At 48.8% G+C, this 24,320-nt stretch overlaps 1 protein-coding gene across 2 annotated transcripts in view; it reads left to right on the top strand.

Moving 5' to 3' along the window:
- Positions 1 to 16,774: 16,774 nt before the first annotated feature.
- The window catches only part of LOC144093829 (uncharacterized), a 77,577-nt gene continuing 70,031 nt past the window's right edge, over positions 16,775 to 24,320 (top strand). For both annotated transcript variants that reach the window (XM_077627545.1, XM_077627546.1), the window contains exon 1: positions 16,775 to 17,546. The gene's annotated coding sequence lies outside the window, so the exon portion shown is untranslated. The remainder of the gene's footprint in view (positions 17,547 to 24,320) is intronic.

A 24,320-nucleotide genomic window follows, 5' to 3' on the forward strand; every position in this document is an offset into this window, starting at 1 on the left:
TTCTATTGCGAGCTAATTTAATACGACTCTCAAGGTCAGTATGAGCACACCAAATTGAACAACCCGGCCTGAAACCAATTCGGCATGGATTCAATACAGCATTTTCTGAAATGAATGACATGACACGGCTGAGAAGGACCCTTTCCACCAATTTCACAAGGTTCGATGTTAACGAAATAGGGCGTATATTGTCTAAAGTTAAGCCCTCCCCTTGCTTTTTAAGCAATGGAACTATTTCAGCAAGACGCCACTCATGCGGTATCCAAGGACCTTTAATAGAATGGTTAATTAGAGCCAACAGGTCTGCAGGAGATTCATTGAACAATATTTTGATCATAGATGAAGTGACCCTATCGGGGCCAGGAGCCGCTGGGGATAAGCGCAGAACAATTTGCGACAGCTCAGGCATAGAGACCTCAGTGAAATCACTTGAGGTGCATGTGAATATAGTAGGAGAAGGTAAAGCAGATGTAAAGCGAAGCTCTAGGCCACACGCAATATCCTCTAAGGCCTTTGCGATGTCAGCAGGGGACTGAACAAAGGATTCAATGTTGGCAGCCGGAGGAATCACCTTGTTGCGCCTCATGAAATTAAATAAACCTCGTTTATTTCCTGATTGGGAAAGGAAATCCGAGGCCAGTTATGTGCAACTTCAACTTTTTCGCCATCAATGCAAATTTATCGAATGTACGCCGGCAACCTATGGTCCAGTGCCGCGTTTGTGCAGCAATGTTGTCAACGCCACCGCGTATTGCTCTATAGTGCCTTGTTTCTGCTGCAGAGTCCATGCCAACGCATGCTGCGCACATCTGTCTGTCACCGCCCCCACGTAGCTCAAAGCGCGAATATTACTTTGTAAGTAGAAATAGAGGATGAAGAAGACGATGTGCAATGCACAGCGTGAGAGTGTGTGGCAGTTTTACATGTTACCAAGGCAACAACAACAACATGAGGCGTGCTTGGCGGCGGCGATATATCCTATATAGTGCTCTCGCGCAGTGGCCAGTGCAGCTGATCTTTTCACGCCACCGCGGGTTCGAATTCCAGTCGCAGATATTTATTTGATTTATTCTTATTTACTTTACTTGGCATATGAACCCACAAATATCGCGAACCCATTAACATCGCAAGATCTTGTTCGGCGTTTACCCATCGGAATAGGGCTTTGGCACTAAATGTAAAATTCTGGCCACTACCTGTGTTTACCAACTCTGAATGCTTCTTGTAACTGACCTCAACGGCTCCGAGAAAGGGTAGGTAAAAGCTGCCGGTACTACAGTTAGAAACAACTCAAGAATGCTGCGGCAAATGACCATATAGAGAGGTCCATGGCGCCGCGGCCTATTGTCATGACGTCATGGTAATACTAGCTGTTAATGCGACGATAATTCCTTGCACCTGCCAGCCCTCTGCGATGTCACGCTAGCAGGTGCAAGAGGATTAACCTCGATGCCATGACAACCGGTCGATGCCATTGGCTAGAGGTGTTCATTTGAGGGGGCATTTGCCGCCGCTTTCTTGAGTTGTGTCTAACTGTAAGTTTTGCTGACTGAATTATACATGTGTAACCGGGTGGAATATATATGCTCTGAAAGAGAGCTTTCTAAAATGCCCATGACAGTATGATTGCGTCCAGAATTAACAGTTTTTCTGATGAAAAGAAATTGAGCGAATTGTGTTTCACGTTTATACAGGCCTAGATTCATAATTCAAATATCCGGCTCATACATTGATCAAGCTGCACCATGAACTAGAGAGCTGCAACATAGCGGAAGACTGCGAGTGAATTTCATCCGCATGGAATTCTTTTAAATGCACAAAAATTGCAGTACGTTTGCGTTTCTGTACATATCAAAATGCAGCCGCCGTGACCGCGGGATCAAACCCGCGACTTAGTTCGCAGCAGCAGGAGACAACACTGGCACTTCCTCCTCTTCTCTAACACTATACACTTTGCTCTAGCTCAGACATTACTTTCAGTATTTCTGTAGTTGACAGAGCGCGACATGATGTTTGCGAGTTTCTGTGAAGTATACCATCACACCTCACGTGCACGGGCCTCAGTCGTTTTTTGCGACGGCGGTTCAGGTTCCGACTTGGTGCAGTTCCATACAGGCACAATTTTCACCTAAAGCACGCAGAATTTCTCTCCCAGCAGGGATAACGGAGGTGTCACTGATCATGTTCTGCTGCTGGCGAGATGGAAAAAAAAAATCCCTGTATACTGGCAGTTCGGTGTACGGTGACGAACCACAGGTGGTCGGCGTATACCTGCGTGGAGCTTTCCACTCAGATGTGGCTCATAGTCCTATATAGGTCTCAGAGAATCTGTCATCGATATTCCATATATTTCGTCTCATGTAATGTTCTTTCTCGTTGCCCGACAGTGCACGTTAAAGATCCCCAGGTGGTCGAAATTATTCCGGAGCCCTCCACTACGGCACCTATTCTTCCTTTCTTCTTTCACTCCCTCCTTTGTCCCTTCCCTTACGGCGCGGTTCAGGTGCCCAACGATATATGAGACAGATACTGCGTCATTTTACTTTCCCCAAAAACCAATTAAATTAAATTAAAAATTGCCCGACTACTATACACAAAGAGCTGTGCAGTTTTGCGTTTATATGGCCGATGCGCGTGCCTATAAGAGCGCAGGATATACAACCATTGCGGTAAAACGCAGAGAAAAAAATATATCAACAAACAGCGAAGAGAGAAGCCAGAGACGAAAGTAACACGACCTTCACATATAGGCACATCCGCACGCGTGCCTTTTCTTTCCGCTGGGCGCCATTATTGGAATTAAGGCTTACTGACGCAGCCATTACGGCATGCGACAATAACACCTCGGCTCTAACAGTGCATGAGACAGGTATACATGATCTGCATGCGTCTTAATTGCCGTCTTGCATGCCTTTTAAAACACGATGTGTACCGGCAATCAAGACAGTGTATATCACGACGAGGCATCTTTCTTGTTTACTGTGCACATTGCGATGTCGCTGACATATATCCATATATATTCAACCAGCTTCTTGTTTGCCATGTTGCTGAACTTCACATGAAAGAAGGAGAGAATTGGAGAAAACGCGACGTGGGGCAAGACGCGCGACATTTTGTTACCTATAGTGCACCGTAACTTTTCTGTGCACTCGTATTGAACTTGGTATCTGACTGGCATCACCCGCCACATGTACACTACAAGTGAACTAACGGCTGACAGGTGTAGCATTTTCGAAGTAGAGAAAAAATTGCGAACTGAGCCTTAGTGAATGAGAAAGCCTGCTCGAAAGGGCGGCTAATTCTGCAAGCCTCATTTTTCAAAACTGTACAGCTCAGCCGACCAAGCGTCCTGCAGGATGAACGTAACCGCTTATTCATTACAACTGACTATTGGTCTTATCTAATGCAAAGTGTAGGAATTAAAAACGAAAATTAGTTTTGGCCCGTGTGCTGTGCGATGTCAGTGCACGTTAAAGATCCCCAGGTGGTCGAAATTATTCCGGAGCCCTCCACTACGGCACCTCTGCCTTCCTTTCTTCTTTCACTCCCTCCTTTATCCCTTCCCTTGCGGCTCGGTTCAGGTGTCCAACGATATATGAGACAGATACTGTGCCATTTCCTTTCCCCCAAAACCAATTATTATTATTAAAATTGGTTTTGGGGAAAGGAAATGGCGGCGCAGTATGTCTCACATATCGGCGGACACCTGAATCGCACCGTAAGGGAAGGGATAAAGGAGGGAGTGAAAGAAAGGAAGAAAGAGGTGCCGTAGTGGAGGGCTCCGGAATAATTTCGACCACCTGGGGATCTTTTAAGTGCACTGACATCGCACAGCACAGGGGCGCCTTAGCGTTTCGCCTCCATCGAAACGCTGCCGCCGCGGTCGAGTTCGAACCCGGGAACTCCGGATCAGTAGCCAAGCGCCCTAACCACTGAGCCATCGCAGGGGGGCGGAACGAAAAATGAAAATTTGTTTTTGGGGAAAGGCAATGGCGCAGTACCTGTCTCACATCTCGGTGGACACCTGAACCACCCCGTAAGGGAAGGGATAAAGGAGCGATCCAGTGATGGAAGAAAGGGAGAAAGAGGTGCCGTAGTGGAGGGTTCTGGAATAATTTCGACCACCTGGGGATCTTTGACGTGCACTGACATCGCACAGCACACGGGCGCCTTTGCGTTTCGCCTCCATCGAAACGCTTCGCCGCGGTCGGGTTCGAACCCGGGCACTCCGGATCAGTAGCCGAGCGCCCTAACCTCTGATCTGACCCACTGGGGCGGGTGTAGGAATGCTCGCACCTCAGGTTTTTTCGAGGGATTATTTTCAGCAGCAAGCCACGCATGAGGCAAAACGTGACATCGTGCGCATGGTCTGCATTTAAGGGCCTAAAGTATAACGATTGTGGTTTTATTGCTTTCAAACGACGGCTTGGTGCGTATTTTAGGGCCAGAAGTAACGGTAATGGTTTCATTGGTAACTCCAAAGCTCTGCCCTTGTTTTATCGCTGTAGATGATGGTCTGAACGTAAAAAAAAAGGAAAATATTGATCGCCGAGGGGCGCGACGAAGGCACGAAGAAATCACTGGAGAGCATCAGCAACGCTGGTGTCACCGAGCGTCACATTTACCACATCCACCACTCATCACAGCACATTTACCACATCCACCATAAAACGAAGCGTTTTGCTTTCTCTGCATGAAGACATCCGCCACAGAACAGAAAAGAAGGTGAGGGAATTTAAAGGGGAGGAACCGCACATAGCGTCTTTGTTACCTAATCTGTCCACTGTCTCTTTCCAGTCAGCATATACCGGTTACTTGACAAAGGAGCAACCTCTGTTTGTTCTGGCCCACAATCATTTCCAAAACCTTGGGACCACGTACTGAGAATCAAACGAAATCGCATGTCCATTCCACAGGGACGAAGCGATTGAGCAACAGCGGTGATGCTAAAGCAGAAGAAAAAAAAAATCGGGAAGAAAGCAGGGGATTTAAAGAACCGAGTAGCAGGAGGGCACACGCAAATCCATGTTTGTAGAACCACCTGTACAGGCTCATGGAACAAAACAGTGTTTGCTTGGTTCTCCCTGGATGCACTGTTTGTCATGCCGATAGGCTCAGAAAGATTGTGTTGGCGCCCATAGAGCCGACTTCGTGGGCGTTCACTGCGGGACTGCGTAATGTTAGTTCGGAAGGGCGTGTTATTCTGCAACGTGCATCGCCGCATTTTCTCCCATTTGGGGTCATATAGGGTTACCCGCCGCGGTGGCTCAGTGGTTAGGGCGCTCGACTACTGATCCGGAGTTCCCGGGTTCGAACCCGACCGCGGCTGCTGCGTTTTTATGGAGGGAAAACGCTAAGGCGCCCGTGTGCTGTGCGATGTCAGTGCACGTTAAAGATCCCCAGGTGGTGGAAATTATTCCGGAGCCCTCCACTACGGACCCATTTGTTCCTCTCTTCTTTCACTCCCTCCTTTATCCCTTCCCTTACGGCGCGGTTCAGGTGTCCAACGATGTATGAGACAGATACTGCGCCATTTCCTTTCCACCAAAAACCAATTATTGTTATTATTATTATTTATTATATAGGGCGAAATGCTATACAGTTCGATCTAAAGGCTGTCGCTGAGTTTTTCGATAACACATAAAGCTGAGAGCTGACAGTCTCGAAAACAAGGCTGGCATGCTGGTACGCACGTGAAAGACTGCTCACTTCAGTCTACCTCCTATTTTTGGCTTGGTTCTTCGCTGCACGGAAAAAGAAAACCGTGTATTCGACTTTCATCTTTCCGAAATGAATGTTTAATCGCCAGTAAGCATTTATGTTCGCCTATACCTTCTTTCAGGTTCGTGGGTCACTGGGCTGTAGGGCGTGATTGTGAGACATATCGACATCATCTCGACGATTTCTGACTGCAAGCGAAATCTAGCGCTCGCGCTGTATCCAACTGTATCAACGTTTACTTGCCCTTGCACGTTTGTAACACCGCTACATCGTGAAAAGACATCGCAGAACTAATTCATGACACAATACAACGATCTCGCACGTCTAGAGACGTGCTGTATGCAGATATTAAGCATATGACAACGCAATCAGACAGGCTTGAGGAAGGCTGTAAGTGTACGCGTATAGGACTGTTGGATGCAGAAATGCATAATCAATAAACTTGTGGGACATTTGTCGTGACATCCCGACAACGCGAGCTGTGTTTACCAGCGCTGGAAAGTAATTTTCAGCCGTAAATCAGTCTTCGGGATGTGCCCAACAACGAGAAATGCAGATTACTCGTGATTCCGAATTCGCGGCATATAAAATCAGCCCGCGATGGGGGGGCTTCCCCGGCGCTGCCAATTCGCTCTCTCCCTGCAGAGTTGCGCTTGCCGTGCTGTGCGCATTCACTCTTGCCACGCCGTCCTGTTTCCTTCCCTTCGCTCTCCAACCCCTCGCCGTCCTCCAATGGCCTTGGCGAACCGCTCTTTCGCCGGCTTCCGTTGGGTCGATCTCGCGTCGAAGGGAATCCCCGGAGTGGCTTCAGCGGCTGCCCGCTCCGGACAGGAAGCGACTACGGACCCCGACCAATGGGAGGCCAGCACCGCGGACCACTCTAGCGGCGCGGCGCGCTCGAAGTCTGAATAATCCCGCTCATTATTCCTGTTTTTCCAGTCGGCTCTGCTCGGCGCCGCCGCTTGGAAAGACAGCGACGCCGCAGGGGGGCGCTGCAGTCGATGCGTGCACTGGGTCAGCCGCCTCCGCCGCAGCCTTTCTGCTGCGCTGCCAAGAGCGCTTGTTCACCGCTTGGCGACTCGTGGCTTTTATCGATGAGTTTGATGGCGTCGTAAAAATATGTTGCCGGCGTGTGAGCGCCTTGAGGGCAAACAGAATGAGTCTAGCCAGCCCCTCGAGGAGCTGCGTTTCGCTCGTCACGGCTACTTCGGGCTTGTATGCGGCTGCGAGGCCCTGTCTGACACGACTGAAGACCTGCGCTACGTGCAGCGTCGAGCTCCAGGAATGTTAAGGGCTGGCTTGTCGACGTTTTTCCCGGAAGGCTAGCTTCTTTTTTCTTTTTTTTAAAGAAGACAACAAATAAAAAGAGGAGGAATTCGAAGCCAGGGAACGCGGGGAGTCGCTCACACGCGTGAGAAACGGTGGCTGGATGCCACAGAACTGCGTCTCGAATCGTACTGAGAGATGCGCAAGGGATTGTTAATTGTAAAAGATATCGCATGATCACTCCGAGACCAGTAAACGTCTGTGATGATGATAAAAAAAAATCATATATTGCAGCTAATGTCCGAGACCATTCTTTCCCGTTACTATAAAGACGCGCGCCCTTCAGTGAAGCTGGACACTGGTCCTCTTTGTTTCGCAATATATTTACGCGTGCAAGCGCATGTTTTTGTTTTTAATCGGCTTGCGTGTTCGCGACATGCGTCTTATGTTCTGTTAACGCCTAATGCTACGGGAGCTCTCCTGTCTACACAATCTAAGCTGGCGCTCGTAGAGTTTCAGCACAATTTATTCTCTCTCTCTCGTTACTTTGATACGATATTTCCCTCCCTTTTTCCCATCGCTTGGCGTTATTGTTCCGGTTATTGCGCCTTACAGTCTGGGTGGTCGTCCAGAGAGCGCCGACCAACTTCTGCCGGGTATGTCTGAAGCCGTCGGTTATACGCAGTCTCGCGTGATGCATGGCTCCCAGGCCACCCGAGAGCACTCGCTCCTCTGGCTGTGCATCTTTCCCTATCCCTCTAATTCGCAATATGGCCGGCGGGGGAGGGGGGAGAGGGGGCGAAGGAGATGAAAGGGCACCGCTCCGTGCACCATCGCCAGGAACAGCAACCTCCGTGCGGTCTTAGCCGAGTCTGCATGGCCTGTATGCCTGGTTCTTCCGACCCCCCCCCCCCCCCTTCCCACCCAGAATTGCTAGTGGTGAGGGAACGCCCTTGGCGGCTCTTCGCCGCCGTCCTTCAAGACGCGTGTGGCGCTGCCTTTGTTTCTGGCCAGGCTACGCTCAACAAGAAAAGTAGCGCGCCAGACTCTCACACGATCCACCCTGCGGCGACGACGCGAAACTCCCACCACGGATCCCCGACTGCTCGAGCGAGGCCTAATGCAACGGTGTGGTGGCGGCGGTGCCGGCGGCCGCCATTAGAAGGATGCCGGTGTCGTTGAACTTTAGGGGCAGTTTTACAGCTCCCTGTCGCCAGTGCTGATTGGGACGGTGCCGCGCTTCAGTTTTCTTTCAGGGCGAGCACCAAGCGTCCTTTATAAGGTGAATGCTGGTTGCTTGTTAGTCTACATGCATCTTTACTTTTCTTTTTTTTTTTTTTTTGCCGAGGTGGCCTTGTGTTGGCGCTACCAATATCCATATACGTGAACCGGGGTAAGAGCGAACTTTCCGCCTGCCGTATGGTGCTTTTCTCGCGCCAAGCGACTAACAAGGTGACTCGGGGTGCCACGGTTTGGCAAAATGATTTTTTTTTTTTGCTCTGTGGACAGTTACCTATCTCCTCCGTCCTTTATTTGCGCAGTTGTTTTTAATTTAAATTTTTTTTTCTGCGCGGAAACCACTCTGTGCCTGCCCTCCTCGCTACCTGTGTCCAGCAGGGGTGGGCACAATGCCAGAAACGTGCTTGTCTCCTCCCTTGGGTGTCACATGCACCGAGGTTGTCAACCAATACCTGTCGCTTTCCTTTGTGTCCTTCCGAAACACACCGGTGGAGACGTCTTCCTCTTGGAAGCACCGCCCGCACTGTCCTCAGTTTCCACGCCGGTCTTGGATCGGTGCCAAGTCGGAGCCGGACAGCGTCGTTTTGACCAAGGCCTGCAAAGTGACAACCAAGAGAGCTGTCGATGCTGTCTGCGAAGTGCATCTAAAGACCTCGCAGTCCCGAACGCCGGAGCAGAGGGGAACCCTAGGTGAGCTTAATTTTCATCTGGTCGTTTCCTCAAGAATTTTTTATTTCACGTTTTGGTGATCGTTTCGTAGACGTGAGAATTCAGAAAAACAAGAAACTTCGCACCAAACGTGAGCACTCCCAGTGCTGAGAGCCGTTCGTCATGGCGCGACGATAAACTACGTTTAGAAATTTACCGCCTAGTATTAGGTACGTGTATTGGTGATTTAAGGCAAGCATTGACATTCTGGCACGGTGCCCCAAGTTTTTGTAGAAAGTTTACACAGTTCAGCGATCGTCACTGTATCAGGTGGCAGGCTTGTCTGCAAACTTCTGCATGTTCAGTACATTTGGCCTATCTGCGCCCAGCAGCAGCTTACTGAGTGATGAACAAAACGTGTCCAGAGATCAGAAAACTCTCTGCTCTGACCGGCAGTAGAGGAAGGCTTTCGTTTTGAACGCGCTTACTTGGCTTCGAAAACTTTCGCGGAGAGTTCAACTACCGATGGGCTGCCCTTTGAGCTTTGGTGTTGTGCGGTGAAACAAACTTGTGCGTACACTTCAAGTGTTGAGGACAACTTTGTTAACGGTGCGCTTCTGTATCAAAGGATAGGATATTAGCAGATCTTAATTCGAGCATAGTTATTTCGTCGTGTATTTATTCAGTGCACAAAAACACGCAAAAGAAAAGAAAAGCACGGTGCGCGGGCGCTGCACGTTTTAACACCTTTCATAACTATTATTCTTTATTGCTCACGTTAATTAAGGAAAAAATGTTTATAGCTCCACGAAAAAGCGATTGGCCCCTTTAACGCTCTTTATGTAGCGTGTACGAGGCGCCGATTTATATTTCAGAGTGTGTGTTTCTTCTTTAATTTTGTTCGCATTGAATGCTAAAACGTGCACTACAGATCGTTAATTGTACTGAAGGGTAAAAGATAATAAATAGGTACTGGTCCCGCAAGAGCCAATGTGCCACGTGAAATAAGACATGACGATATGCTTCCAGAAGCTATGCAAACAGTCATTTTGCAGGCTGTGCACGTAGCGCAGTGTACTGCAAACATTAGTTACCCGCCGGCCTGTAACGACAGGCCACAATGGAGCGAACGATTTTGAAGCGCTGTCTTGCGTCCGCCTCTTGAGCTCTGGTCGCAAACAAGGGCAATGTTTGCATGCAGGAATCAGAGACGACTCTGAGCAGTTACAGTCACGAACGACCAGGCTTGTTTACATGCAAATCATCTGTTGCATTCTCCATACTTTGCTGCTAAGGCTCAACATCTTCGCATATAGAAATATTAGCGCATTGCAAATGTTATAGACACGGAGAAAACTTTATCTTGCTCTTTGGAATCCGTAATAATAATAATAATAATAATAATAATAATAATAATAATAATAATAATAATAATAATAATAATAATAATAATAATAATAATAATAATAATAATAATAATAATAATAATAATAATAATAATAATAATAATTGGTTTTTGGGAAAAGGAAATGGCGCATAAAGTTGGACACCTGAACCTCGCCGTAAGGGAAGGAATAAAGGATGGAGTGAACGAAGAAAGGAAGAAAGAGGTGTCCGTAGTGGTGGGCTCCGGAATAATTTCGACCACCTGGGGATCTTTAACGTGCACTGACATCGCACAGCACACGGGCGCCTTGGCGTTTTTCCTCCATAAAAACGCAGCCGCCGCGGTCCGGCACTTTGTAAATTGAGACATGGTCTCAAGAAGTACGTTTTCGTCTTCATCCACTGACTTCGTCCTCACACTCGCTAAGAACAGTTCCCTTGCTTATAACACGCACGACGTGGAGCTTTATAACTGTAAGGTTCGACGCGTTGTCGTTGACGTGGTTAGCACTACGTGCTTCACCCTCTCCATCCAGCCAGAGGCGTAGGGATGGGAGCGGAACCGTTGTGTCAAATCTCGCGGTTATGATTGGTCGATGCAACTGCGATGGCCGCATGATGTCTGAAACAGCTACGGCTATTGGTAATACAGATGCTGATGTGACCTCTAATGACGTTTCAGAAAAGTGAGATCATAGGCAACTTTTGCTTGTATTGTTTCTCGATTTGGAAGAGGGGGTGCGAAGTCTATTTAAGCATTGTGTCGTGAACTCTTGAGAGAACTTGCCTGGAGCAAAGTGTTCAGATCCCACGCCCGGGTAGCCGCGGAGGGGCTATGCCGGGCATCCAGGAATTCACTTCGCTGTCAGTTGTAAACGTTTCTTGTTTATAAATGCTCCCAATTGATTCTCTCCTTATCGATACAGCGCAAAGACGAGGACGAGATGAGTGCACAGACACGGCGCTGAACTTACAAGTGATTTTTATTGAGGGTTTGCCACTAGTTAAATTCCGTGGAAAAAAATCTCGAAAGAAAATACACACAAAAAATGACAAGAATGGCACTACTCCGTGCACTCGTCTGTGTACTCGTCTAGTCTTCGTCTATAGTCCTCGTCTTTTGCGCTGTAGCGATAATGACAAACCAACATTCCCAAGCTTCCACCTTTTCTGATTCTGTCGTGAGTCCTTCTAGTCCCGCAAGGAGACGACGCCGGGTCCAAGAGCCTATATTTGTTGGCACTATCTGCCCATGCGTAAAAGAAAATAATATTAATGTGCGCGCTTTGCGTTGCCCGGAAGAAGGGAACCAAAGGTAATCTAACACATGTGCTTGCTTTAGTGCTGTGTGCAACTTGATGTGACTAATTTCTGATGTCTGTGTCTGATTATTGCTCTGGTGGGACGCTAAGAACTGGTGCCTGTTTCGGTCAGCTCGATGATTGTGTGTAACTTGCGAGGCTACTGTAAACTTCGCGTCTCCCGTGACCCTCTTCTTTGACTCCACCTGTTTTATATCCGGCCACGCGTTCGGAGATGCCGCTCACAAATGTCCCGAGTTGTGAATGGGCCATGATGGAAATTACTCTTCTCCAACGGGTGCAGTTGCTTCAATAAAAAAGAAGCGCAAAGCGCACTTTATCTAAGCAGGGTCTACCTTTCGCCTCCGCGATCTACAGCTTTATTCCATGCAGTCCTTAGCCGTGCAAAGGCTGAAGGTTGAGTAATGGTCATTGGCTTCTATAATACATCGCTGTCGTGGGCTTTACAGTCCTGTATTGCCGGCTTGGCACTTCCTTCAGAAATGGTGAGCTGGTTATTTTGTACAAAAAAAAAACAACACAGAAAAGATCAAATAGAGGATAGGCCATTACGAGCTGGCACATTAATGGGTACATACATGAAGGTGGCTGACGGAGTAAGTGCGCGCTGTGTACTTGAATTAATTGCGCTTTATTAACCGTTATGCGACCTATTATTGCACACAAGAAGTCATCTGTTATGCGTAAGAGGTGCTCAGCGCCTCTTCGACACAGCTTTGATAACGAAAAAGTGCAGCGATGATTAATTAAAACGCGACATTGCAAACCAGAATGTTCTTTGTGCAAGCGGGTAATGTATAATATCGCAACGGATATTTCCGTGTGCCTAATTCTTTCCGAGTCTGTACTGCACATATCAGCTTACATTTCAATGCTATACGCTAATCTAATACCTAATCTAGAAACGAGGGTCACGCTTCCTTCTGCATGTGGCAGACCACTTGACTTTCATGATTTAATGCTATTGCAGTGGAGACTCTCAACGTGACTTCTTTTTACTGAGTCCATACGACCCTTCCCAAGATAATCGCTTAGAGGGCAAACAGCGCCCCCCCCCCCCCCCCCCCTAAAGAGTAAAGCTTTGTCGAAGCATCCTCACCACATAATTAAGAAGAGTTTAAGAACTTTCTATAACGATATATGTATATCACTGTCAGGGACACTCTCCAGGGATTAAGGAATCGAAGCATTAATACTAGTAGCAGTTCAGTGATAACAGTAGTTGTAATTCTATCCCTAGTGTAGTAGTAGAAATAGTAGTAGTAGTAGTCGTAGTAGCAGTAGTAGTAGTAGTAGTAGTGGAAAGTGGATCACTGCCGTGCTCATGCAATGTGCGCAGCGAATCTGCCATTAGTCGTCACGTAGTTCAGTTTCTGGCCAATGAGAACGTGCGATTTATTGTCATTTTATCCAGGTCTGTGCTCTGTGTGCTTGATGTGGTTCATATCAGGGTTTTGAAAAAGGGCAAGGAAGTGTGTGTGTGTGGGGGGGGGGGGGGGGAGGGGGGTATATCTAGCTATTGCTGTCCTTCCTTCGCCCTGAGAAATGACGGGAAGCCCGAGTTTTCTTTCCATTGAGTAGGGAGCTAAGAAATTGACATCGTCCTAGGCTAAGAACTTCAGGACGGCAAAACCTGGTGATCACTATGATTAAAATACACGAGCCAACAAAACGACAGGCTGTGATAGCACCCCCTGTTTCCTTGATATCAGTTAGTATAAAGCATCTATCTCACCCAATTTTTGTTACCCAGAATCAACTAACTGCCTATTCTTTATTTTATGTTTTAACATTATCCGAGCTAATCGACTCGTTCATGTGAACTGTTCGGATATCGTAACGTACGCGGTGTGACGTCAACAGCGCAAAAGTGAAAAGCGCAAGCGGCGGGCGACGCCGCAAATACAGCAACAAAGAAGCGTACCTCACCGCGCTTGCGGTTCTTCTGCGCTTCGCCAGATGGCACCAGGGGCGCTTTCTCCGGCGTCGCGCTGCGAGGCGGGAAAGCATTCTCTCTCCACTCTTTCCTTCAGCCGGGTTGGCGTCGCTGCAGAGAAACCGATGAACAGTACTTCGTTTTTCGCACAGTGTACACGAATTGCAAGGTGGAAATAAGTTGACGTATTAGAGTGGTGTTATTTTTTGCACTAGAAGCACAGCAAACTTATCACGTTTTACCATGCCCCGTGCTTGTGTTGGTGGTGGTGGAATTTTCCAAAAGAAGCGCGAATACTTGAAATATGAAGCTGTCTGTATATTTCCTTCTCTGCGGTGGGCATACGCGTCGCTAATGTTTACTCGAATTTAAGTATTTTTGATTGACCAAAGCCATTAGCAAATTGCGCCCGCGTGTTACAGCTCCCATGATCTATACAACTATCTATCTATACGCATGTGCCTAAGTGATGAGCAGATAATGAAATTATTTTAACTTTCTAATATTATTTCATTATTCATCGCCCGTTAACTTTCTCTTTCATTTGCGATTCAAATGCAGCAAAGTGTCTACGCGAGGCACTTGAGAACCTGAGGTGTTATCGTAGATAAATATGCCATTAAATTTTTTTATTCTAGTATATGTCCTCGCAACAAGCCCTGATCGCTTTTCTAAGAGAGTTTTTTCAGCATATTTAGTCCCCAGGGTCATTTATCAGCTGTTGTATTATCTCAGTTTTGTTGGTGAATCTCGAAAAATAAAAATAATTAACAGTGGTACTATCGATCATGCTCAAGCTCATAACCGTGTATACCATTGTGCCTTACCAACAAGGAGGTTACATATAATACCTGCATCGAGAATAACACGACCTAACTGTACGAATCTTCAAGCCTAGCCGTCCGTCGTCTTGAAGGACATGGACAGTTCAAGCCACGTGCGTTATTATGCAACTACCTGCCCGTCGTTCGACGAAGACAACGGTTCGCGTAATGACTTAAATTAGCCTTAGCTGTGCAATCAATCAATCATACCTTCACTTCTGCGTGCGCTATGACGTCAAGCCATGCTCGGCCACTCTCGAATCGCCGCACGTCGAATCGCCGTACTTCGCATGCGCACTGCGTTGATGTTCCTCTCTCTCTCGCTTGGTGCTGCCAGCGAGAGGCAGTGATCGTAAAAAAAAAAAAAGCGCGATTTTCATTTGAGTCACGTCTGTGCGCGAGAGCCGCAACCCTATACAGATGAACTCTCCGGAATTCAGGAACATACACATGTTCATTGCGCAATGCATGCATTTAGTTTACATCTGCAATACAGCATGCGCGGCGCGTCGCGGCAAAGCGTTTAGCACTGCTCGTCTGTGCGGAGCGTCATTAATAGCTTCCTTTGCAGCCCGTATTTTTTACTCCGCTGTCATCACTCCTGGAGCAATATGTCGCGCTTAATTTGATTTTCGATTATGTTTTTTTTTTTGTTGCTCTATATGTGCATTTCTTCAGCATACTTTCAGTTCTGTGTGAAGAGCGTACGATGTGTCGCACCATGCTATGGTGTATAGACAAAAAAAAAAGAACTCTTACAGTCGCGTTTCTTTTATATTTCTTTAGTTGTTTTTGGATTCAACGCGCATTGGCAAAAATAGTGGTTTTGTCAGCGCGGTGGCGTGCGTTGGGCAACGTAACACAGTTTCATCATACTGTGCCTGTTTTTTCCACTGCACTGCCATCGTACACATTCTCTCCTTGTATGCTAGTATACACATTTTTGCACATACGGCGGTTTGTAACTCTGTATATATGAAACAAAAGCAGCAGATCTGCAGTAGTATACTTGCAATTCATTCGTCATGCTAACTAATCCACTACAAGGAGTCCGAGGATCGTTACAGACTTCAGTTATCTATTATTGTCAATAATAAAACCATACTTGGTGGAATACATTTCACCACTGTATGCAAGAACGACTGTTTTCATCCGAAATAAAGGCGACATGAATTTGCCAGGACACGAAAAGCGGTTGAACAAAACTATATCTATAGTAAATGGCCTCGCCGTGGTTGACAGTATCAATACTCGCAGCTGAGCTCGCAGACATTATGCGTAGCAGCAAGTAGAGTGCAGCTTCTCGCGCACGTATGTGACGAAAGAGATATGGAGTAGGATAAAAAAAAAAAGGCATCAATTCTCCCTTTCAGACACAGTACATCCTAAAGCCGCATTGCTCTGGTTAAGCCAGAAGGTAACTGAAGCTTCGCTGCTGCTCTAAATGCGATGCGAAGCCGTCCTCATTGGCGTGTTCTTTTGTGAACTGTGTTAATGATCACCTGGCCCGCATTCAAGAGACGAGAGTTTCTTCGCGAGCGCTTATTGAAAACCAACTCGTTCGCAAATCCAAGCATTCGCGCGCGATCTCTGAATGAAGTGTGTTTTTATCGTCCGCCCCGAGCCATTACTCTATAAACGTAACACTTTACAGGCCATATTTTACACCGGCGGTAAAGAGGGCGAGAGAAAGCGCCGCAGAGCGCGCGCGAGCAGCGCGTACAAATACTGCGGGGTCGTTTGCGCGCCAGTAAATAGCGAATAGCGTGGGCCATTTACGTGCGTGGTAACTTCTGACATGCAGCAAGCAGCAGCACTTCGGCGAGCCTGCTTCTGCTGGTTTTATGACGACTCTTCCGAGCGCGCGCTCTCCCAGAAACACTCGCTGCCTCCGAGGACAGAGGCGCCGAAAGGGTGGTCCGCGTCGCCACAAACTTCAACTCCTGCTTCTAGACGAAGAAGCCGGAAGAAGAGTTGCCCCGAACAGAAGACCCTGCCATTTCCAGCACTCATCGCTGGATGAACGCGAAAATTCAATGTATTTCGTCAGGACTACGGACGGAGACACAACGCGCGAGAAGCTTGTCGCTTGGTCTCCAGATGGCGGTACGTGCTTCGTGAGCTCGCCATTCTCGGGTACTGCGTTCTCGACGGACCGCCGGCTCTCCCGGGGGCTCGGTGACGAAGACGAGGAGGAAAAGAAAAGAGAAGGAGGAGGCACCTCTTTCTGTGCTAGACTAGGAAGAGAGAGAGAGGGGGGAAGACGTGTCCGATCGAACAGTGGTGTGTGTGTGTGAAAAGGGAGAGAAAAGCTCTGTGGAGCGCGCACTGGCTGGAGAGGGGGTTCTATTCAGGAGGAGGAGGAGAGGGCGCCCGAGGCGGTGGTGGCGGCGGTGGCGGCAGCATCGGCGGCGCAGGCAGGCAGGCGCTGCGAGGGGTCGCCGCCTAGAAAACGAAAGCGGAGCTCGGCAGCAGAAAAGAGGGAGTCGCGCTCAAACAGTGATCATTGGGGAGCGCGCCGGGATGCCGCGGCTCGCCGCCACGTCGTCCTGCCGCCGCGCCGTAGCGCGCCGCCGTGCCGGCCGCAGTCCGGCGGCCGCCCCGAAGTGCACGTGCGTGCGCGGGAGCACCTCCCGCGCCGGCCTCAGCCGCAGTGGTGTGTGACTACAGCCATGCGACAGCAGCACCGCAGCTCGTCCCCGCCGAGACGGGCGCGTCGGCCCGCTTCGTCGTGCACTTCGCCTGCAGCAGCATCATCGAGCACGGTCCTGGCAGCCAGCATGGGCTGATGCGTAGCCCGCGAGGACACGGCGTGTCGCGTGTGTGTGTTTGTTTTTTCGGGAGACGAAAAACGAGAGAGAAAGAAGAGAGGTAGAAGAACCTTAGCGCTTTACTACGAGTCTTTTTCTTTTCTCCTCCGCATCGTCGTCGTCCTGGTGGTAAAGAAGTGTCTACTAGAGGCCAGGCACTTTTCCCCTTCTTTTTCCAACTCATCATCGTCGGCACTCGGAGTTCTTCTCGGACGGAGCCCCTGACCTGAGCCCGTCATCGGACGCTGTCGAGTTCCTCTTCCTCTTGGAGCCGTAGCGAAAAACCGGAAAACCAGATCGACTTGTTCGAAGCTTCTTCTTCAGCGCCACTTGTTTGGACACAGCCGCGCAACTTGGGACTGTCCCTCAGCTCTGCCGCGACGCCGCGCCCACTGTAAGTACTATACATGCACCGTATACCTGTACTGCATTATAGTGCCACGCTGATTGTTCGTCATGATTTCGCGACGTTTCGAATCTAGTGCGTCCTCGCGTCTTTTCGTGCGCCGTTCGCGGCCGCGCGTAGTCGAGGTCGAACGCCGGTCGCTCGCCTGTCCGGCCGCGGCCGATATTTACGAGAACGGTAGCGCCGCTTTTTAGGGCCTTTATACGACGGCCGGCCACTCTCCTCGCGAGAGCGGCGTGGGCCCTTCGGGAACCGTCGGTGCGGTTTTAAAGATGGCCGGATAAATACACGCTGTCGGCGTCATTATACGGCTTGGCTGCTGTAATTTATACGCACCCATAAAACGGACGCTTCCTGCTTTATTTTGCTGCTGCCGCACACTCGGCCGCTTGCGCGAAGAAGGGACACCGGTCTGGCCCCAGGAACGGTGTCAACGGCGTGCTGCGCTGACGATCTTTCTTGTCACGCCTTTGGTCTTGTCTTTTCTTTTTCTGGGCCAAGTGTCGCGGCAATTGGCGATCGTTTAGGCACATATACCGGACGCCTTTAATTGGGCCCTTATTTTCCCAGGGACCAGTTTCGTTTTGTGTGGGGCTCATTCATTTGGTTCTTTGCCGTTTCGTTGGCTGCGATTTTGGTTCGACGCGGAATAACTGATCACTTGTTATTAGGGAACGGCTTGAGTAAATCCGCTTCTCGGTGATTTTTGGTTTATTGGCTGCGGCCGCGACGTCTGTAGCTATCGTTGTGCATTCGTCTAAAAGGTAGCACGACAGCAGAGAGCCGGCTATAAGCTGTTTACAAGCATTTTTTGATACTTTTCCATAAATATTTTACGCGTTAAACTTTAACTCCGTTCTGTGTAGCTTCTTGTTATGCATACCCCCTTCGTCGTATCGTAAGCAGCGTCAGTGGCGTCCTTACACAATGAATGACTTACACAAGTGCAGAAGAGAAGAGGCTTCGGGGTTGTTTTTCAAGATTGTGCATATACGCAGGCGCAGTTGTGGCCCATCTTTCGAATGCTGGACATACCGCGCAGTTTACACAAACTCATCGTGGGTATTAAGGGAATTTAGTCCACGCGAGTTACTGAGGTTATGCTGCCATTTCCCGTCATGTTATTTTTGACATTATATCATTAACGCTCATGACATAACGCTGTGCCCATGCACAAAAGTGAGATAACTCCTCACTGTTCACTACACCTAGTTTCCCCGGCGAAGTTCCTGCTGTGCCACTGCCGATGACTGATCTAAGCTATGTGTATGGGGCCAGTGAGTTAGGTGCATGTCCCGGACTGTTAGTGCCCTGCATGTGCGACCGCCAATGTCCGCTTTAAGAGTGTAAAAACTGCTAATGGTCATAGAGGTCACGACCAGGGGTCCCCACGGCGACACCCAACAACGCATTAGCTCCAGTGACCTCCGGATCATGTTTCAGCGACGTCGGTTTAATGGCCCTGTTTACGGGAAAGAGACGCCGCGGTAAAATGTGAACAGAGCACCGAAAGGGCGCACGTAGAGTTTATTGGCATCGGCGCGCAAAACACTGCACATCTGCAGGGTTCTGTGCTTTGGGGCGCTGTTGTGTTGATGTTAAATTAATTTCCTCGTATATAGAGTTCACATCGCTGCCATGGGGGCGCGGCAAGGGGACGCGGTTTCCGGTGATCGTTCAAGGATGATGGGAGTCGGCTGCAATCGTACCCTCGTTTGCAAGCCTCCTCACTGTAGCTGCGGAACCTCGGCGGTAAGGGATAACGTATAAAGTCGGTTCAGGCCCTGCGCTCAATGTGGACCCTGGATCAGAGGTCACCACATGACTGGACGTGATGTATGCATGTTTCGATGATATTACGTAGTACCCGCCACGAGTAACGAGTGAGTGAAACCATTTTTTTTTAGGCTTATCTCTTTCTGTCGTCCCGTATTTGCATGTCATGATTGGTTATCAGGCTTACATGCACGGTCGCTCATTCCATGCACTGCATGATTGCTTTTCAGCAGGTTCTGCAACGTACAGGCAGTTCGCGTACGTACTGTGCTATAGACTAGCTTGGCTTCGGGTATGTTGCCTGAGTAACATCAGCGTATCAGCCTCTCATCAGTATGCATGTTCCGTTAATGCAATACTAAGCTTCACTCATCGCTCGTGTAGCGTTATCAGCAGTGTCGCTGGCGTTATGGGATTGGCGGGCACTCATTTCATTTTCCTCCCTTATCTTTATTCGGTTTCGTGAATGACTCTAGCAGCTGCGTAAGCAGCAATTAAGACATCGTCAACGAGATAACGATGTTTTAACGTCTTCACCCTTGCGCTGGCAAATGTTTTGACGTGCACTCAGCGGACGCTTACGTCGCGGAAAGACACGCGTGCCTTGGAAGTCAGAGCGATGAGCAGCGCTTCTAAGCACCGGCTTACGTCGTGTTACGTATAGAACGGCTGCCATTGAAGAGCCCCGGCGCGAGTAACGCGGTAGTTATCACCACATAAGATCGAGTCGTATATGGGCGATGAAAAGAGAGTTGTTTATGGCGACCATTAAGCATTTATTGTGGGCCGTGTATATTTATACGCGTACGGACATTTATTTGATAGGCAATAAACGTGTCTTTTTTTCTTTTTTGCAGCTGCACCTCTGATGGTGTTAACATTTATATACACTTGGGAGATAATATCTTGGCCCATGTGGCGTATGTTTCCGCGAAAATGGAGACGTCATTAATTTGGCATTCTCTTTTCGAAACTTTACAGCCTTAAAGCCTCATGGCCTAACAAAACTGCTTAAGAATGCAAGAAACGTTCTTTAAATAAGCATGCATAATTGCGGCCAAAATTGACTGATGCGTTTTTAAGGTGCTCCCTTTAGGCCTATATAATCAGCTCGGATTAATGTGCTCTAAAGCGGTTAATTTTTGCAGGAACTTCGTGAGCCGCTTTGTTCCAGTATCCTATGCTCTAATTTTCATTGGAGAGAATCTAACCACCACACACCAAAAAAAAAAAAAAGCAACAATGGTCGTGCTCGGCCGAAACGATTGCAGTGCAACTTCAAAGCTGTGTTTACTATACCTTGGTCGTGCACATAATACCTGTGCTGCACTTCGATAATTTATCTCCACCGCCTTTTCGGTGTAAACATTTGTTTTAAGGCAGACCGCGAAGGAATATTCGGAGACCTGAAATGTATCTGTTCATACGAAACGAATACATCGTTCATATGCGTCACAGTTTGGCCGGTTTTTGCTGCGCTGACATATACAAATACAAAGGAGTTTGTACGTAAATGTCATATATGACATATATATGGCAAATGAGTTTGGTTCTCAGCGTTTACAGTGGAGCCGTTACGGTTCTCCTAAAAGCGTCCCGAAAGGCGAGGACAAGGATTCTCAAAACCTTAGTAAGTTTTTCCAGCTTAAGATGTGCCCTAAGTGCTTCATTACGCGGCTATAAGAAACAAAGTCCGTTGCTTGACTACGTGTGGCAAGAACGGTATGTATGAGTAAATGCTCGTACACGCTGTTGTTTGTATAAAGAAAAAATTCAGGAATATGCGATAGTTGGTGCAGGTATTACGGTGTAGATGCTCTCGAAGAAGGATTGCTGGGAAGATGGCATGGGGTCTTGAAGCCGCGTTAGTCCGCTCGAGCAGCATCAACAAAATGACTCTCACTCGAAAGTCGCTGGATTTAGGCCTCCTTTGCAGCAACCACATCGCAAAGGTCATTAGTTAACGCGCTTTTACGCTTCGGGTCGGCTTTAACACACCTTTTTTACACGTAATCGCAACTGAGAGGAATCACCTCTAACTTGGTTTCTTTTGATCACCACTCGTGTGCTATATCTTCTCAAGAAACTCGCTTTGTGTAAGGAAGGTGCTGCTGCCGTTCTGCACGGACTTCTCACTAATTCCACTAGAACGTTTTGGCGGGCTAGTTGGTTAAGCATCCTCTATTGAATAGCACGAACACAGACAATCACAAGAGACGAGGAAACAGACGAACGGAGCGCTGTGTTCGTCTGTTTCCTCGTCTCTTGTGCTTGTGTGCGTTCGTGCTGCGCTTTGTTCGTCTGTTTACTCGTCTTTTGTGCTTGTCTGCGTTCGCGCTGCTCGATACAGGATTCACTAACTCGTATCAACCAAGAGAGAACTTGGACGTGTAGCATCGGCACACAGAATCGTTTCTCGTCCCATGTATGGCCAGCACCCTCATAACGCCGTCGCTGTTCCCGAGATGCCAACTCCTGGTACGTTTACGTCAGCGCGGCACAACGTATATGCAGGTTGGTCTGGTGCGTGCATTTCACTACTCGTAGGCAGGAAAGCAAGCGGTATGCACACGCGCATACTGACGCTTGCACGCCTCGCTGTGTGCACGGTTAGACTTCAAGGCCGAGTCTCCCTTGCTTCGGTGCAGCCACGTTTATATAACTATACATAATACGCCCCCCCCCCCCCCCCCCCCCCACCATCCTTTTCTGTTCAGTATCTTTCCGATCGGCTGTTTAACTGTCGTGGCTCCACATGCAGAGGGCGCTGCGCGCAGCCTTCCTTTCTTGCCCCCTTTTTATGTTTTTTTTTTAATCTACTGCGTGTCCATGGCGGCCTGCTCTATTATTTACTGCGCTGTGGGCTGCCGTTCATTTCCGTTTTCTTGCAGTGTTGCTTTCTATTCTTTTTCCTCGTCCGCAACCTTTCTTTCCTGGCGGCTTGCCCCGTCTGTCTGCCTCGTGCGCCCTGTGCTAGTTGCTGCGTGGTTAGCGAGGACGGCGCGCCTTCGTGGCCGGACGTTGGTGAGGGACTGACCGGCCCGCCTGGCTCCGTCTTGGCGATGCCTATCGGCGACTGAAAGACGTATGCGCGAGAGCGCGGAACCCTGCACGGCGACGGCTCTGGAGAATGCGTGCGAGCTTTTCGGGGACACGTATGCGCGTTGCTCGTTTACGGCTCGTTTGGGCCGCCGCCGCGGCGACAACGAGTGCGGGTCGCCTGTTGTGAAAAAAGCCCCCCCCCCCCTTTTTTTTTTTCCTCCGGTCTCTTTAGAGCGGGTATCTGTTTATCTTTTTTACTGCCTCGCAAACGATCTGATCGGTGTCAGCGAGCCAGTGTTTCTCGTAAGAGGCAGCGTTTGCTAAACGGAAAGCGTGTGTCTCCGGCGGACTGTGGGTATATAGCTGTCGTGCTTGTGTGTGTGACACTATCGCACACACACCACAAATCTGCAGCCCGAAAAATTCATGATCCCCTCGCGGATTCTGCATCCTATCTCTGAGGCTTAAGAGGAAAGGTCTGGACTCTAATTTATGTACTGGAATGATGGTCATGTGGTATGCTCGCTCCTATTTGCCTCGACACTGGGTGTTGTCGCTGCGATATTTCTGTGGTTCATGTATTGGAAGCCACTCTGTGCCGCGTTTTTCTCGCAATAAACTTTTTCTAGCATAAGTATCCTGGTCTATTCTCGCAGCTTTTTTCTACGTCTTTCTCTCGTAAGACGCTGCAAGCTGTGGTGTTCGGAGCATTGAACTGCTTATGTAAGTTGGCTAGACAATGTAATTTGCTAGATATGACTCACTGTGAGAGAACAGTTACCAGACCTCTTGTATGTTGAATCAACGACTCGCGAAAAACTCCTCCCTTCTTTGAGTTCGCTTTCAAGAAAGGGCTCGATCATCTCTGCTTCAGTTTGGTTTATGGTTTATGGTGGTTTAACGTCCCAAAGCGACTCAGGCTATGAGAGACGCCGTAGTGAAGGGCTCCGGGAATTTCGACCACCTGGGGTTCTTTAACGTGCACTGACATCGCAGAGTACACGGGCCTCTAGAATTTCGCCTCCATCGAAATTCGACCGCCGCGGCCGGGATCGAACCCGCGTCTTTCGGGCCAGCAGCCGAGCGCCATAACCACTCAGCCCCCGCGGCGGCCTCTGCTTCAATTTAGATCCTGTTAAGACTTTCCTCGGGCTCTCTCAGTGCTGGGTCGCAGAACACATATGACCGTGTCCAGCATCTGGCATTTCCTTACGTGTGTATTCTTTGAATTCTTGACGTCGAATTGAATACCCGAGCTGCATTCGCGATCTGCAAACCCCTCCTGGGCCGCCGCGGTGGCTGAGTGGTTACCGCGCTCGGCTGCTGGCCCGAAAGACTCGGGTTCGATCCCGACCACAGCGTCGAATTTCGATAGAGGCGAAATTCTAGAGGCCCGTGTACTGTGCAATGTCAGTGCACGTCAACAACCCCAGGTGGTCGAGATTTCCGGAGCCCTTCACTACGGTGTCTCTCATAGTCTATGAGTCGCTTTGGGACGTTAAACCCCCATAAACCATAAACCAAACACCTCCTTGTGCAGAACCCAGATAGCCAATTACATTTTGCATGTTCTGTTTTCAGATGCGTAGGAACCGGCAGCAAATGCCGCGTAAGCACTATGACAGCGTAGACGTTTCGTGGATCTGCTCACGGAGGTTTTGTTTGCGCAGTACCGTTTGTTACATATTCCCGGTTATGCGTATTCCAGTTGGATTAAGCGAGCGCTTCAAATCGCGTTCGCCAAACTGGAAGAAAGGCATCTGGCCTCCCGAACACAGCTGCTGGCAATAATTTCGAGGTGTAGCATAAGATGAGGGGTGTCTTGCAAAGCGCGCCAGGACGTTCGCCTATCACACGCTGCCTGGTCCACAGACCCGTTATTACAGAATATTACATAGTATACACTCGGCAGATTCGCAAACTAGAAAGAGGTTCGGGGCTGTC

This window comes from Amblyomma americanum, chromosome 6 (genome assembly GCF_052857255.1).
Source record: "Amblyomma americanum isolate KBUSLIRL-KWMA chromosome 6, ASM5285725v1, whole genome shotgun sequence".
NCBI classification, from domain to species: Eukaryota; Metazoa; Arthropoda; class Arachnida; order Ixodida; family Ixodidae; genus Amblyomma; species Amblyomma americanum.